The sequence below is a fragment of the Pongo abelii genome, chromosome 4 (assembly GCF_028885655.2).
Source record: "Pongo abelii isolate AG06213 chromosome 4, NHGRI_mPonAbe1-v2.0_pri, whole genome shotgun sequence".
NCBI lineage: Eukaryota > Metazoa > Chordata > Mammalia > Primates > Hominidae > Pongo > Pongo abelii.
The window spans coordinates 70380811-70395240 of NC_071989.2; positions in this window are offsets into that span (position 1 = coordinate 70380811).

A 14430-nucleotide genomic window follows, 5' to 3' on the forward strand; every position below is an offset into this window, starting at 1 on the left:
ACAGCAGGGTGTCGAGGTTTGAGCTGACTCAGAGCTTCAGGGAGCTTCACCCACTGCCGGGGACTGTTTCTATCCAGATACCTGCTCCTCCACAGGCTTCTCCCCACCGTCTCAGAGGCCAACAATGTAGACTCCGAGAATGGGGATTTCCTTCCTTCCCCTTCTGCCTTGCAGGCCTCATGGAACTGTAAACCTTTGAAGAAAGAAATCACAGGCCAAGGCTGCAGACATCAGTTCAACTAAGAGCTGTTCAATTCAAAAAGAACCTACAGGGCTCTGTCTGCAGCTCCTCTGCAGAAATGGGGGACCCTGGTGCGTGCTCTGGAGGCCCAGCACTCTTCAACCTTTTCTTCTTATCCACTTCAATCTTCTCCATTTTTAAAAATCAGTAGGAAAAAGGCCAATGACCCAAAAGAAAAATGGGCCAGGACATGAGCAGGCAGTTCACAAAAAAAAAAAAAGAGATGAAATTGGCTACTAAATATTTTTAAAATTCTCTTCCTCTCAATTTAAAAAATCCAAAGCAAAATAAGATTTCATTTTCCACTTGTCAGGCTGAGTAAAATAAAAAAGATATTTACTAATACTTTGCATCGTTTATGATCAGGAGGAGCATAACACAATGTAAATAGCTACAGTTTCTTCAGAGGGAAATTTCAAGGCTACATATTTTTCCTATGTATACACTCTTACCTGTGAGCCCAGAAGTATGCACAAAGAACCAGTTAAAGAAAGCATGGTTCATAATGGAGTAGATTTATTTGTGCTCATGTGGCACTATCTCCAAGACACGATATTAAGTGAAAAGGAGTAGGTCAGAGCAGGGCATAAAATATCTCTGAAAGAAGATACGAGAACCAACAGGTCATGGTGGTTGCCTCCAGAGAGAGGGCTGTAGGGCTGGGCCGCTAGGGTGGAGCACAGACTTACATTTCACTATACTCTTCTGGATTTTTTTTAAACCATAGGTATATATTTCTATTTTAATTAAAAATATACTACTTTTTTTTAAAGAAAAGTTTCTCCATTCTCTTCTATCCCTCTATCCTGTCCGGCAAACTTCTCCCTTAATCTCTTTTCTTCTCTCTCTCTCTTTTTTTTTTTTTTTTTTTTTTTTTTGGAGACAGGGTCATCTTACTCTATCACCCAGGCTAGAGTGCAGGGACATGATTGTAGCTCACTAAGTCTTGACCTCCTGGGCTCAAGCAATCCTCCCACCTCAGACTCCAGAGTAGCTAGGACTTCATGGTGTGCCGCCATGCCCAGATAATTTTTTAAATTTTTCATGGAGTCGAGGTCTCACTATTTAGTCCAATTTGGTCTCAAACTCCTGGTCTCAACAAATCCCCCAGCCTCAGCCTCCTATAGTGCTGAGATTACAGGCGTGAGCCACTGCACCTCCCCTTCATTCTTTTTTTTTTTTTTTGAGACAAGTTCTCGCTGTGTTGCCCAGGCTGGAGTGCAGTGATGTGTGATCACTGTTTACTGCAGCCTTGATCTCCTGGTCTCAAACAATCCTCTTGCCTCAGCCTCATGAATAGCTGAGACTACAGGCATGTACCACCAGAGATGGGGTTTCACCACATGCCCAGGCTGGTCTTGAACTCCTGAGCTCAAGAGATCCACCCGTCTCAGCCTCCCAAAGTGCTGGGATTATAGGCAGAAGCCACTGAACTTGGCCTTTCCCTCTCATTCCTGACAGATTATCTTGCCTTCCACTAACACAGAAAATGAAAACATCAGTGAGAACATCTTCAACTCAGTGCACAGCCAAGACTGTACTCTAACTGCATCACATCCATCCTTTCCACTTTATTTTCTTCTCCCAGTCCCTGGATGCCATCCATAGTAGGACTTTGTCCCTCTTTGGTGAACCCTCAGCCCCTCTCTTTATTCTAGATTTTTTCATTGATATTCAAATTCACTAGTCTCCCAGTTCCTAAACCACCTGTCGCTGCTGCTCCTGGACTCTTTAGTCCCTTTTGTGGTTAATCTTCTCGAAAGAGTTGTCTACATTGCCTATTACTTGCTCCTCTTCCTTTGCTCATTCTGCAGTCTGGCTTCTGACTCCACCCCCACCCATCTTTACACCTCCAAAATCACATGTGACCTCCATATTACTATTATAAAATCACTGGACACCTCTTCTTGAACACTCTCTTCCACTCCTTTATCTAGCTTCAGTTACCACATCTATATTTTTAGTGCAGATTCATCAACTAACTCACTCTACACTGGTCATCTGCTTTAGATGCCCCATAGACACATCAGCCTCAGCACCTGTGTTTTCTCTTTCAGTGAATGGTGTTGTCATCCAAGCCAGAGAGTTGGGAGTCTTTCTCTCATCTTCCCCTTCCCCTGCTCTCGATAGCCAGCCTTCCAATTGTCATTTGAATCTGCCTTCTCAGCTACTATCCTAGTCCTTGCCACTAGTTTCTCTGTGTCTTTACAACAGCTGATCTCTCTGCCTCCAGCCTTCCCCTCCCCCATCAATTCTCTACACTCTTTGCTTTGACCCTTTCAATGGCTTTCTCTACGCTCAGGATAAATCTCAAGTTCCTTAACATGGTTACAAGACCCTGTATGATCTCGTCTTATTCACCAACCATCTTTTGCATTCTAAGATCCAGCCTTACTGCTTTCATTCTTTAAATACTCTATATTCTTCTATACTCTGAATCTCAGAATGCACTGATACTTCTGCCTAGAAAGTTCTTTTCTTTTTCTCTTCTCCTGGATAGTTTCTCCTCATTCTTCGTGTCTCAGCTTTCATCTCTCTTCCTCCAGAAACCACGGTTTGATGAGCTTCACCCTGGGTTAGATGTTTCTCCCATAGCATCTTGTGCTTCCTCTTTCATAACTATTATTGCCCTGTAATGAATTGCTTCTTTAGTTCTGATTCTTCCACAAGATTGAAGTTTAAAATGGAGCTTATGGCTGGGTGCTATGGCTCACACCTATAATCCCCAGAGCTTTGGGAGGCTGAGGTGGGCAGATCACTTGAGCTCAGGAGTTCAAAACCAGTCTGGGGAACATGGAGAAAACCTGTTTCTACAAAGAATGCAAAAAGTTATCCAAGCATGATGGTGTGCGCCTGAAGTCCCAGCTACTTGGGAGGCTGAGGTGGGAGGATCACTTGAGCCTGGGAGGTGGAGGTTGCAGTGAACCCAGATTGTGCCACTATACTCCAACCTAGGTGGCAGAGATAGACCCTGTATTAGGAAAAAAAAAAAAAAAAAGGAGTGTAGCCCTCCTGGTACATCACCCTGGCACATAGTAAATGACAAATAATCATTGTATGAACTGATGAATGCACGACCAACCCCCATTTCACAGTGCATTTTAACAAAGAAACATACGCAGAGCCTTACTGCCTTTGTGGAATCACCAAGGGAAAATAGCTCAGCCAAAGGTACTCTACATAGTTAGAATTCTAATTCTGACTAACTTGTTAGGGTTCTCCCTCTGGTGATATATTGTAGAATTTAAAACATGTTTGCAATAATGCATGCCTTCATCTTCCTTTTAAAAACTGTGTGTGTGCATGTCCACATCATTGTGTCAGAGAATGGGTTTGCCAAATAGGCCTTTGTAGTCCAGTAGTTTGAACTATTAGATTACTAATAGAAATCTATGAGAAGATTGTTCTTCAGCAAGTTTTCCAGTAAATTATCTCTAGGCAAGAATGTAGCAACTGGGTATTTTAAAATGTATTTTTGTAGCAGCTATTGACAAAGTACACCCTGTATTGCTTAAGAAATTTTGACATATAGACACCTAAAGTGCATTGTTGAAATAAAATGATACATACATTCCAAGGGTCAAGGCTGACCAATGTCAGGTTTAAGAATGTCAGTTGGCAGAAGTGGAGGAATTTGGGAAATAGAAAACGTGGCTATTTGCTCAGGTTAGTTCTGAAATAGGTGGAGAGAGAATTAATGAGCATGTGAATCCAAGCAGTCTTCAGACAGAATTTTTAGCAGTGCACTCACAGTGAAAGTAAAACCTATAGAAACTAAAAAAATTAAACATCAAGCTGAACAAATAAATAAAACAGGAACAAAACTGGCATAGGTCTGGTTTTTTAAAGAAGAGAACCAAAGCAGGCAGTTCTTAGCTGATCTCCTGGAATTCCTAGTAAAAGAAAGAAAGAAAATAAGGGTGCCCACACTGGATTATCAAATCTGTTTTCTTTTCCTTAGCTCTAGGGCTGTACAGAAGCCTCCATGCTCTTGGATATGTGTGCCACCTCAAACCCAGCCCCTCCCAGACGCTTCAGCCCCTGAGCTGCACCCCCACCTGGCTCTCCCTCCCCCCTCCCCCGGCTCTCCCTCCCCCTCCCCCACCTGGCTCTCCCTCCCCCCTCCCGTATACTGCTGGTCTGGGTGTTGTCAGTTCTTTCCATTATTATGGGTCTGTCCATGCCACCACCGTGATGCAAGCCCCTACTGTCTGCTGCCTGGCCTGTGGGCAGGAAGAAGTCCCTGGGATGTAGTAACTAAGCTTCAGGCTCTAGCCAGGGACTACCAGGGTCACAGCTTGGTTCTAGCACTTACAAGCCAACCAACGCTGGTCCAGTGACTCTGTGTCTCAATCTCCTCTTTGGTAAAAGGAGAGGGATGATAGTCCCTGGCCCACAGGGCTGTGTGAGGACTGAAGGAGGCAATGTGTATAAAGGTCACAAACCAGTACGTGGCCCAAAGTAACATGCTCTGTATACACCAGCTACTGTTATTTCTTATTGTTTCCTTGCTCCCTTTCTTGCCTCCCTTGAATCCATTTTCCTGCAGTTATCACTTTCAAATAAACTCTGATCATAACACCTTCCTGCTGAAAAGACTTGCAAAAGTTGCCCGTGATTTTTAGGAACAGCCTAAATCCGTAAAAAGGCCTCCAAAACTGGGTGTGGCCTGGGCCCTACCTCCCTCTCCAGCCCCATCTTGCACCCTCTCCCCTTTGTTCTCAGAGCTCCAGATGCCTGGCTGTCTTTCAGTTCTTCAAACTAGAGGAGCTTCCCTCCACCTCAGGGCTTTACACAAGCTGCTTCCTCTGCCCGGAACGCCGACTCATCCTTCCCGTCTTGGTGCAAGCCTCATCACTTCCTCAGGGAGACCTTGCCCTGCCTCCCTCACTAGGTCAAAGCAGCCTGTGGCACCAATCATACTTCTCGTTCAATGGCATTCCTCAGGGTCGCCATCTAACACATTTGTGTGGTTACTAGATCAACACCGCTCTCACCGCTACAGTGAAAACTCTGTGAAGGCAGGGAGCATGATTATTTTTTATTTATTCCAACCCTCAGAGTCTAGAGTAGTTCCTGAAATGCAACAAGGTAGGTGCTTTGAAATAAGGAAGGGGCTGGGTGAGGTGGCTAACACCTATTACCCCAGCACTTTGGAAGCCGTGGTGGGAGGATCATTTGAGGCCAGGAGTTTGAGACCAGCCTGGGCAATGTAGCAAGACTCCATCTCTACAAAGAATTTTATTTTTATTTATTTATTTTTGAGACAGGGTCTGGCTCTGTCACCCAGGCTAGAGTGCAGTGACACAATCACAGCTCACTGCAGCCTCAGCCTCCCAGGATCAAGCAAGCCTCCCACCTCAGTCTCCCAAGGAGCTAAGACTATGGGTGTGCACCACCACACCCAGCTCATTTTTTAAATTTTTCTTTAGGGACAGGGTGTCCCTGTATTGCCCAGGCTGGTCTTGAACTCCTGGACTCAAGCGATCCTCTGGACTTAGCCTCCCAAAGTGCTGGGATTGCAGGTGTGAGCCACTGCACCTGGCCTGCTATAAAACATTAAAAAATTTCCTAGGCATGGTGGTGCATGTCTGTAGTCCTAAATGATCCCTTGAGCCCAGGAGGTTGAGGCTGTAGTGAGCTGTAATTGTGCCACTGCACTCCAGCCTGGGTGACAGAGTGAGACCCTGTCTCAAAGAAAAGAAAAGACAAAGAAAAGATATAAAGGAGGGAAGAAAAGAAGGAGAGGGAAGAAAAATGCATGCTGGTACCCTTGCCTGTTCTGGAGGCCACATTGCCCTGAGGATTTCTGTCAGTCTCCAGGAACCATCTCATTCCATAAGCCTTGTGTGCTTTTCTCGTTTCCTACTGCCTTTGATTCATTAAGGTGTTGATTCTCAATTCAATTCCAATGTTTGCTCTTAGGAAAAATGGTCCTTACATTGGCATGATGGTGTGACCTCTGAATGCAGTTTATGGCTTTTTTGTGTGTTTGTTTGTTTTGTACAGACATTTTGTGATTTCAGGAAAGGATAAAGTGATAGGTATGAAGTTGCGGGGAAAAAAAATTCCATCAACCCAAATCCAAAAGGGATTCCTTGCCCAGCACAACACAGCAGCTCACTCTCTGGTATTTCTGCCCCACACTGAGGAGAGACCCACAGGAGGAGCTCCAGCACAAGCCGATGGCAATGGAAGGAAAACAACAGGAGGGGAGAATAGCCTCCCACATCCACCATTTCAGCCTCTCAGAGAAAGCACTGAAAGTGAAAGGGGCATGGATAAAGAAGCCATTTCTCTGAACTAAAAGCAGAGGAGAGGGCTCTTCCTCCCGCTGCACATGAGTGAACAAAGATGGGCTCCAGAGGAACGAGAGGAGAAAGAATGTCAGCGTTGAGAGGAGGTTTTCCCATTAACCCAGCTCCATTCTTGCATGAGGGAGGCAATGAAAGGCCAGAGAAGTGAAAGGATTTGCAGAGGACACACAGAGGCGAGCTAGAGGAAAGGAAGTAGGGTTTATGGAGTGACTACTGCTTTGAGCTCCTCCCTGTAGTTTAGGTATTTTGCTCCGATTGAATCTTACATAACTATATGAAGTAGATGTCGTTACCACATTTTACAGAAAAAAAAAACAAAACAAAACAAAAAAACATGGATACTCCAAAAGGCCCAGGACGAAGATATAAAGCTGCCCAGTGGAAACATGCTGTGGTTGACACTGCAAAGAATCCCGGCTCAGCCACGTCCTTGGTCTTGTGCAAGCCAGCGCCCTGCACCTGAAGGCCCTTATCTGGAGGGCGACCACATGCTCTGCCTTGCCTGAGTCAGACCTGGTTTACACATGTTGTTTAAGTGTCATTAGTAATAGCACCTCCTCTCTCAAAAGTGCCTTATTTGAGGCTGGGTGTGGTGACTCACAACCGTAATCCCAGCACTTTGGGAGCCCAGGGTGGGAGGATCACTCGAGTCCAGGAGTTTGAGACCAGCCTGCGCAACTCAGTGAGACCTCATCTCTACTAAAAAAAAATTTTTTAATGTAAAAGGTGCCCTGTTTGGGATAACGAATTTATTGTATGATCACCCTACTGTCTATAAAATAGGGATATTAATGTTACCTAGGTCGTGGAGTGGCTGCAAAGACTCAATGAGATGTTGCACATAAAATACATGGCATCTAGTCAGTGCTCAATAAATGTTAGCTGCTATTATTATTATTAGGGTGGCATCTAGAGAGGGGGCAGCAAGGAGTGAAGCCAAGCTTCCCACTTGACATTCCCACCTTGGTCTCTGTGAATGATGCTCCCTGTAGTTGTGCAGTGCCAGCCTTTGTGGCTTCAGACTGACCTGGCATGGGCAGCACTAGCTACTCTAGATTAGAGACCATATGGGGGCACCACACTTGCCACTTCTACCCCTGCACCAGTCAGATTCACCACCTGCTCCTTCTTGGGTTACATTGTTGGGACTGAATTTTTTTTCTTTTACTGAAAAGTTTAGAGCCCAGATTTCTTAAAGGGGAAGAGTGTCAAGCAGCGAATCCTGCAGAGCATCCCTACCCCCAGCCCCAGCCCATGCTAATTAAGTGACTGACTTAAGGAAGTTGCCTCCTCTTAGAAATTAAGAAGTGGGTGTGAGTATTTTCCTCTGGCCTCCTTAAATGTTCTTGGTTACAGTGACAAAAATGCTGAGCTCTATTGCCTCCTATTGGAGTGAAGGCTGCTGGAAACTCCTCATTCCCTGAAGAACCTAATTGTCGATGCTAGTGCATCTAAACAGGTGTTCTTTAGATTACTTTTGCTAATGCCTTTTCACTGGAAAGATCAATTTAAATGTTGCTTTGAGCTAATTAGTTATTGCTTCTGTGTTCATCCAAATTTATATATTTGATTCTGTGTGCTGGATGAGGCATTACCTTCAAAGTCTATAAGCTTACACAAGGTAGGTAATTTTAAATTTAGTTATTTGTCCTCTTCTATATTTTATACAAATATGCATATATTTCTTTTATTATTTAAAATGCCACCAGGTGTTGTGGCTCATGCCTGTAATCCTAACACTTTGGGAGGCTGAGGTGGGCGGATTGCTTGAGCCCAGGAGTTCGAGACCTGCTTGGGCAACATGGCGAGACCACATCTCTACCAAAAAGAATACAAAATTAGCTGGGCATGGTGGTGCATGCCTATAGTCCCAGCTACTTGGGAGGCTGGGGTGGGAGGATCACTTGAGCCCAGGAGGTTAAGACTGCAATAAGCCTAGATTGTGCCACTACACTCCAGCCTGGGTGACAGAGCCAGATTCTGTCTCAAAAAAAAAAAGAAAGAAAACAAAAACAAAATGAAATGCCTAGTTTAAACCTATATTAGAATGTCCAGCGTCATCTTTGGATGTCCTCTATCACCAAGCATGGTGTGTTATACAGAGTATGTGTTGAATGACTATTTGTGGAACAGATAAACTAATACCCTAACTTAAATGGCAAACAGATTAGATTTGTTGTCTCTAGGTGTTTTCGTTTGGGAATCCTTTAAATGTTGCCTAAACTTTCTGTGTCTATTCTGTTCTCTTTGCCTAGAATTTCCTCCATTTCATCTCTATCTCTGGAAATCTTGCCATTCATTCAAGATTCTCTTCAAATGCCAGTTTCTCCATGAAACCCAGCTTGCAGTCTCTAACCAGATATCACGGAGTCATTCTTAGAACAAAGGATCTGGAAAGGGCCACGTCTAGTTTTCCAGATTCCACATTACTCCAGGTCTCTGTTACCTTATCTGGTGGGTATGTGGAGAATGTGAACTGCTTAAAATGAGACAGATGGTATACTCTGCTGAACCCAGTATATTACCTAACTGATAGTAAGTGCTTAATGAACGGTAAGTTTATAGTTTGGAAGAAGGATGTTTAAAAAATAGGGTACACCTGAACCTATTAATAAAAGTAATTAATGTGGCTCTTCAATCAAGCCCCCAAAACATAGAGCTTTAGAACCTAGAAGTTGTCTGTTCAGACTCTCCTTTTAGAGTCTTGGGATCTTGTCTAAGGTCACCTGGCTGAGGAGGAGCAGAGTCCAGCCAACAGGTCTCCTGAGTGTTGTTCCAGACATTTCTTCAGGCATAATTTAACATGTATCAGTTTATCCTTGAGTGTAAAGTACACTTCATGATTGAATGCAGGTAACTGGCTATTCATACTTCCCCCACCTCCTTTCTTTTAGTGCCTGTTTCTAAGCAGCAAAGTTGTGGTTCAGTGACTCTGTCTGTATAATATGAAAACAGGGCACCCAGCCAATTTTGATGAGCTAACTATTTCCCTAAATTATCATGCCTAAGCAAAGGGCCCTCAACTCTGCTGTTCAACACTTATCACTGTATTTAGGGGGTGAGCTGTACATAGGCATATCATCAGATAGCTGGAATTTTCTATTTCAGATTGTCAAGCAGTGAAAATTGTCGTTCTTAGAAATGACTGACAATCCCCCCGCCTCATTTCTGCTACATTGAGTTAGGTAAAGAAAAAAAAAAAAGCCTTCAGTCTTTTTACGCTGAAAACACATAACAGAACTGTACATTTTCACTAGAAATTGATGGAAAAATGAGCACTTCCAAATGCCTGAAAAACTTTGCAAAGGTCCCAGTTAACAGAATGTGGCTAACACCTCAAAAAATAAAGCAAAATAAATGTTGCAGTGGGTATGAATCTTGCTTCAAGTGCTGGGTTGTTGGCTGGTTGCCTGGGGAGAGTGGGGCTAGGGCTTGCCAGCTGGCTGAGCCACATGCCTATAAAGGATGCGGTCAGCTTACACCTTGGCAAACTATGATTTTGATGGAAATCTTAGAGGTCAGCAGACGTTCTCCCTAGTAGAGTTATGTTAACTCAGGTCATTGCTTCTATTTGAGTGAAGAAAACATCTGGATGGTCATAATTCATAGGACCAAGTCATTACCCTGATCTAAACCAGAGTTTGTTACTGGATCTGAATAGATAGACATACCCTAAAGAAGGTACAGGATGTAATTGAAGGTGGCACTTTCATCTAATCCCCAAGTTCAACTAGTCATGCCACTGAAGCACACCAACTGGCTCATGAGCAAGCACACATCTGCCCCAAAGTCCCACTCAACAGCCATTGTTTTCAAACTCTGAGCTCCAAAGCTACTACTATCCTATTCTCTGATGCTCATTCATATTCTGCTTTGTGTAGTTGTTGTTTTGTTTCTCTTTCATAGATCTGAAGGCAGTATCTCCAAAATAGCTAGCTTAGTGCTTTTTAGCAAAGGAAAGAACTGCAGAGGGAGATTCTAGATTTCAGAGTCCATGTTGAAAATTATAGCCATTAATATTTTTAATTGACAAAATACCCAACAGTCTCCCAATGGATTTGTCGGGTTTTTTTTGAAATGGTCTAAACTGATTCTAATATTTATTCTTCTAAATATTAGAATCAATATTGGCATACAAAATAGCCAGAAAAAATACTGTGAACAAATTTAAAAGACAAATATAGATTGGGAAAAACATTTGCAATACTGTATATGTAACCAGCAAAGGGTCAATATCCTTACTACATAAAAGTGGACAAAGAAAATGATCTAAGAACTTACAGAGGAAGAAATAACTATTTAACATACAAAAGCATTTTGACCTTACTAGTAATCAAAAACTACAAATGACAGCCAAATGCCTCTTATCTGTCATACAAGGAAAAATCAGAGTTGTCCTGAGTGGTTATTTGACACTTTGATATACTACCCATGACAATGAAAAATGATACCACCTTTTGGGGGAACAAATTGTCTTTCTTTCTCTGTCTCTCTCTTTCTCTCTCTCTCTCTCTCTATCTATCTATATAGATTCAGGAACACTATATATATATACATATATATACACATACATATGTGTATATATATGTATGTGTGTATATATATATATAGAGAGAGAGAGAGACTGTCATATAATACGTATATATGACCTCTATGTATGCAGGTGTGTATATATATATATATATATATATATATCCTGCAGAAACTCATCCCAAGGGAACAATCAGATGTGTGTAATGGCTTATGTGCAAGCAAATTGGAAAGAGCCTAAATCTTGGCCAACAGAGGACTAATCAAATGAGGTAAACTACATCCATATTATTATGCAGCCATTGTATTTGTAAGAGTATGATCATTTATTGGAAAAATATACTTATATATACACATATGTTTACATATTTTTATATATATACACATATGCATACACACATATATGTTTACATCTTCATGATAGCCATGATTTATGCCCTTCCAGAGTGGCTTTCATATGAATGGATTGATAGAACTTAGATTTCTGATAATAAATATGAGGGTTTTGTTCAAACATGCTTAATTTTTTTTAGAGACTGGGCTCAGTCTGTTGCCCAGGCTAGAGTGAAATGGTGCAATCACAGCTCACTGCAACCTGGAACTCTTTGGCTCAAGCAATCCTCCCATCTCAGCCTCCTGAATAGATGGGACTAGAGGTGCGTGCCACCATGCCTGACTAATTTTTGTTTTGTTTTGTTTTGTTTTGAAGAAACAAGGGTCTCCCTATATTGCCCAGGCTGATTTTGAACTCCTAGCCTCAGGCAATCCTCCTGCCTTGGCCTCCCAAACTCCTAGGATTACGAGCATGAGCCACCATGCCCAGCCCAAACAGACATATAAAATTTTTAACAGTAAAGACTTAATGGAGCTGACATATTTGGATATGCAGACTAGAACAGAGGACTTGAAAAAAAGAACTCTTATTGATGTTTACGTGAATACTGCAATGATGAATGCATTTTTTTTCTTGCCAGATATCAGCCTGGATAAGGTCTTCAGATTTAAATATTAGTCAGTTTGAGAAATGGATATGCACATACTAATAAGGAAGTTGAATTAGATGAAAACTAAAAAGTTTTCCATGCTTTAGACTGCCTGCACTACAAGTATATACAGATGACCCTTGACTGACTTACCCCTCAGTTGGATATTGAGGGATCATTAGAATTCCAGAACTGATTGTATAATTTCAGATATGTGGAGGAGGGAAAATTGATGAAGTGAAGAATAATAAGAAAGTAGGTTAAAAAGAAACTGTAAAGAAGTAAAGAAAAAAATACCGTTTTAATGGTATAAAAATTAGTCGGTGGAGGATAGTTTAAAATTATTGATGTTGAATATAGTAAATCAAATTACCATTAATATTCGTGAGCACGTGGTTCTGAAAAGATGGATGAAATGACTAGCTAACTGTCTTTTTAATAAGACTATTGGTAATAGAATCAGTTGTGGCTCATTATTAACTGTATTAACAGAAAATTAGCCTACATGAGCACTTAAAAATATGAGGTTGTTTTAATAGACTGTGGTCCCTTATCAACATATGTAAAACTTAAAGGTTTATAAACTATTTCCCTCCCCAGAACTAAACTAGATTAGATGATCAATTAATGGCTAAAATGTTATTATATCTCTTTTTAATATTTCTTGTTAAAAACTTAAATATTCCTGATTCAACTTGTGCTTCTATTTGCCTAATATAATTTGGTCATAATTGGTTTCATTTTGATTGTCTTTACATTTGGGGTACTTATTATCTTTTCTCTCATCCACTGGGAATGCCAAGCACCAATTTTTGCTACTTAGCAAGTCAGTGAGGAGCTTCCCACTGAGTGCCTTAATTATTGTTAATTGAATATTGTAAATGATTTTTCAGGATCACCATCCTGGCAATCCACATAGCGTTTTTCTCAGTTAGCAAAAGTTAAAGCACTAAGTGTCCCTTCTACCCCTTACCATACAGTCATCAAATCCAGTATCAGCAGTAACCAGTTCCTGTATAAACGAATCTTCTCTTTTCAAATGTTACATCATGTATATGCTTCATACGGCACTTAGAACATGGTGGCTGCTCAATGAATATTAAACGACAGCTGTCCTTTTATATAGAAGGAGTCCCAGTTCCAGTCTGAGAGGAAACATTCAATTTCCCTTTCCAGAGCTCTCACGGTTCATCTCATGTAGCATGGCATGCCTGGTACCCCAGGGTAGCACTCTCCCATTGCCAGGCTCCAGGACCAAGCTTTCTAGAACTTTTTGCTGCTCTATCATCAAAAGGAAGCAAAAAAGTAGTAAATAAAGAGCTTCAGAAGATCTGAGAGTATTGGAAATGCTACAGGCAACAAACTGGAGTGACTGAGCCAGCCTTCTTATGTACTTCTTGCCTTACAATACACAACAAAAAAAGAAATGAGAAATGTATGATCTGCCTTTTCAGCTTTCCAACTGTGTCTTCAACTTTGGAGGGGGCTGGGGACTAACACTTCAATGGAATGAAGTTGTGTTGGAGGTTGGTTTTAGCTACATAAAATTTTGCCTTCTTAATGATTTGTTTTCTGGCCCAGTCAATAAAATTTCAACCACTGTTATGAAATCAAGACCAGAAGAAGCCTTGAGACATAATTTAGAGTCTTCTTCCCTATCAAGGCAGCCCACAGATCAACACAGAAAGAAGAGAATCTGTCTCTTTGGAGAGACAGGCTTCCACAGGCTGGGCTTGTAACCTATTCTACAAATGACATTTTCTGCCTGGACTTTCCTCTTATATGTAGCCACTTGCTATTAAGTTTGGCAGGTCTTAGATTTAGAAACAAATTCAAGGCCCACTGTCTTAGTCCCTTCCCACTGTTTATAACAGTATACCTTAGACTGGATAATTTGTAAACAACAGAAATGTATTGCTCACTGTTCTAGAGGCTGGAAAGTTCAAGATCAAGGCACCAGCAGAGTCAGTATCTGGTGAGGGCTGCTCTCTCTGCTTCAAAGATGGTTCCTCCTTGCTGCATCCTCATGTGGTGGAAGGGGGGAACAAGCTGCCTTAGTCCTCTTTTATAAGGGCACTAAACCCATTCATGAGGGCTCTGCCCTTATGTCCTAATCACCTCCTAAAGGCCCCACTGCTTAACACTGTTGCACAGGGGATCAGGTTTTAACATCTGAATTTGGGGAGTGGTGGGGCATACAAACATTCAGACAATAGCACCCACTTTTAGCAATTTTCTAGGGTTGAGTGTTATAGACTACGTGGTACTAATTTTGTCCCTGTGAAATAGGGACAAATTCTCTTTTCTTCCCATTTGCCTACATTTCTCAACTATTTGATCCTTTTATATTGTACATAGT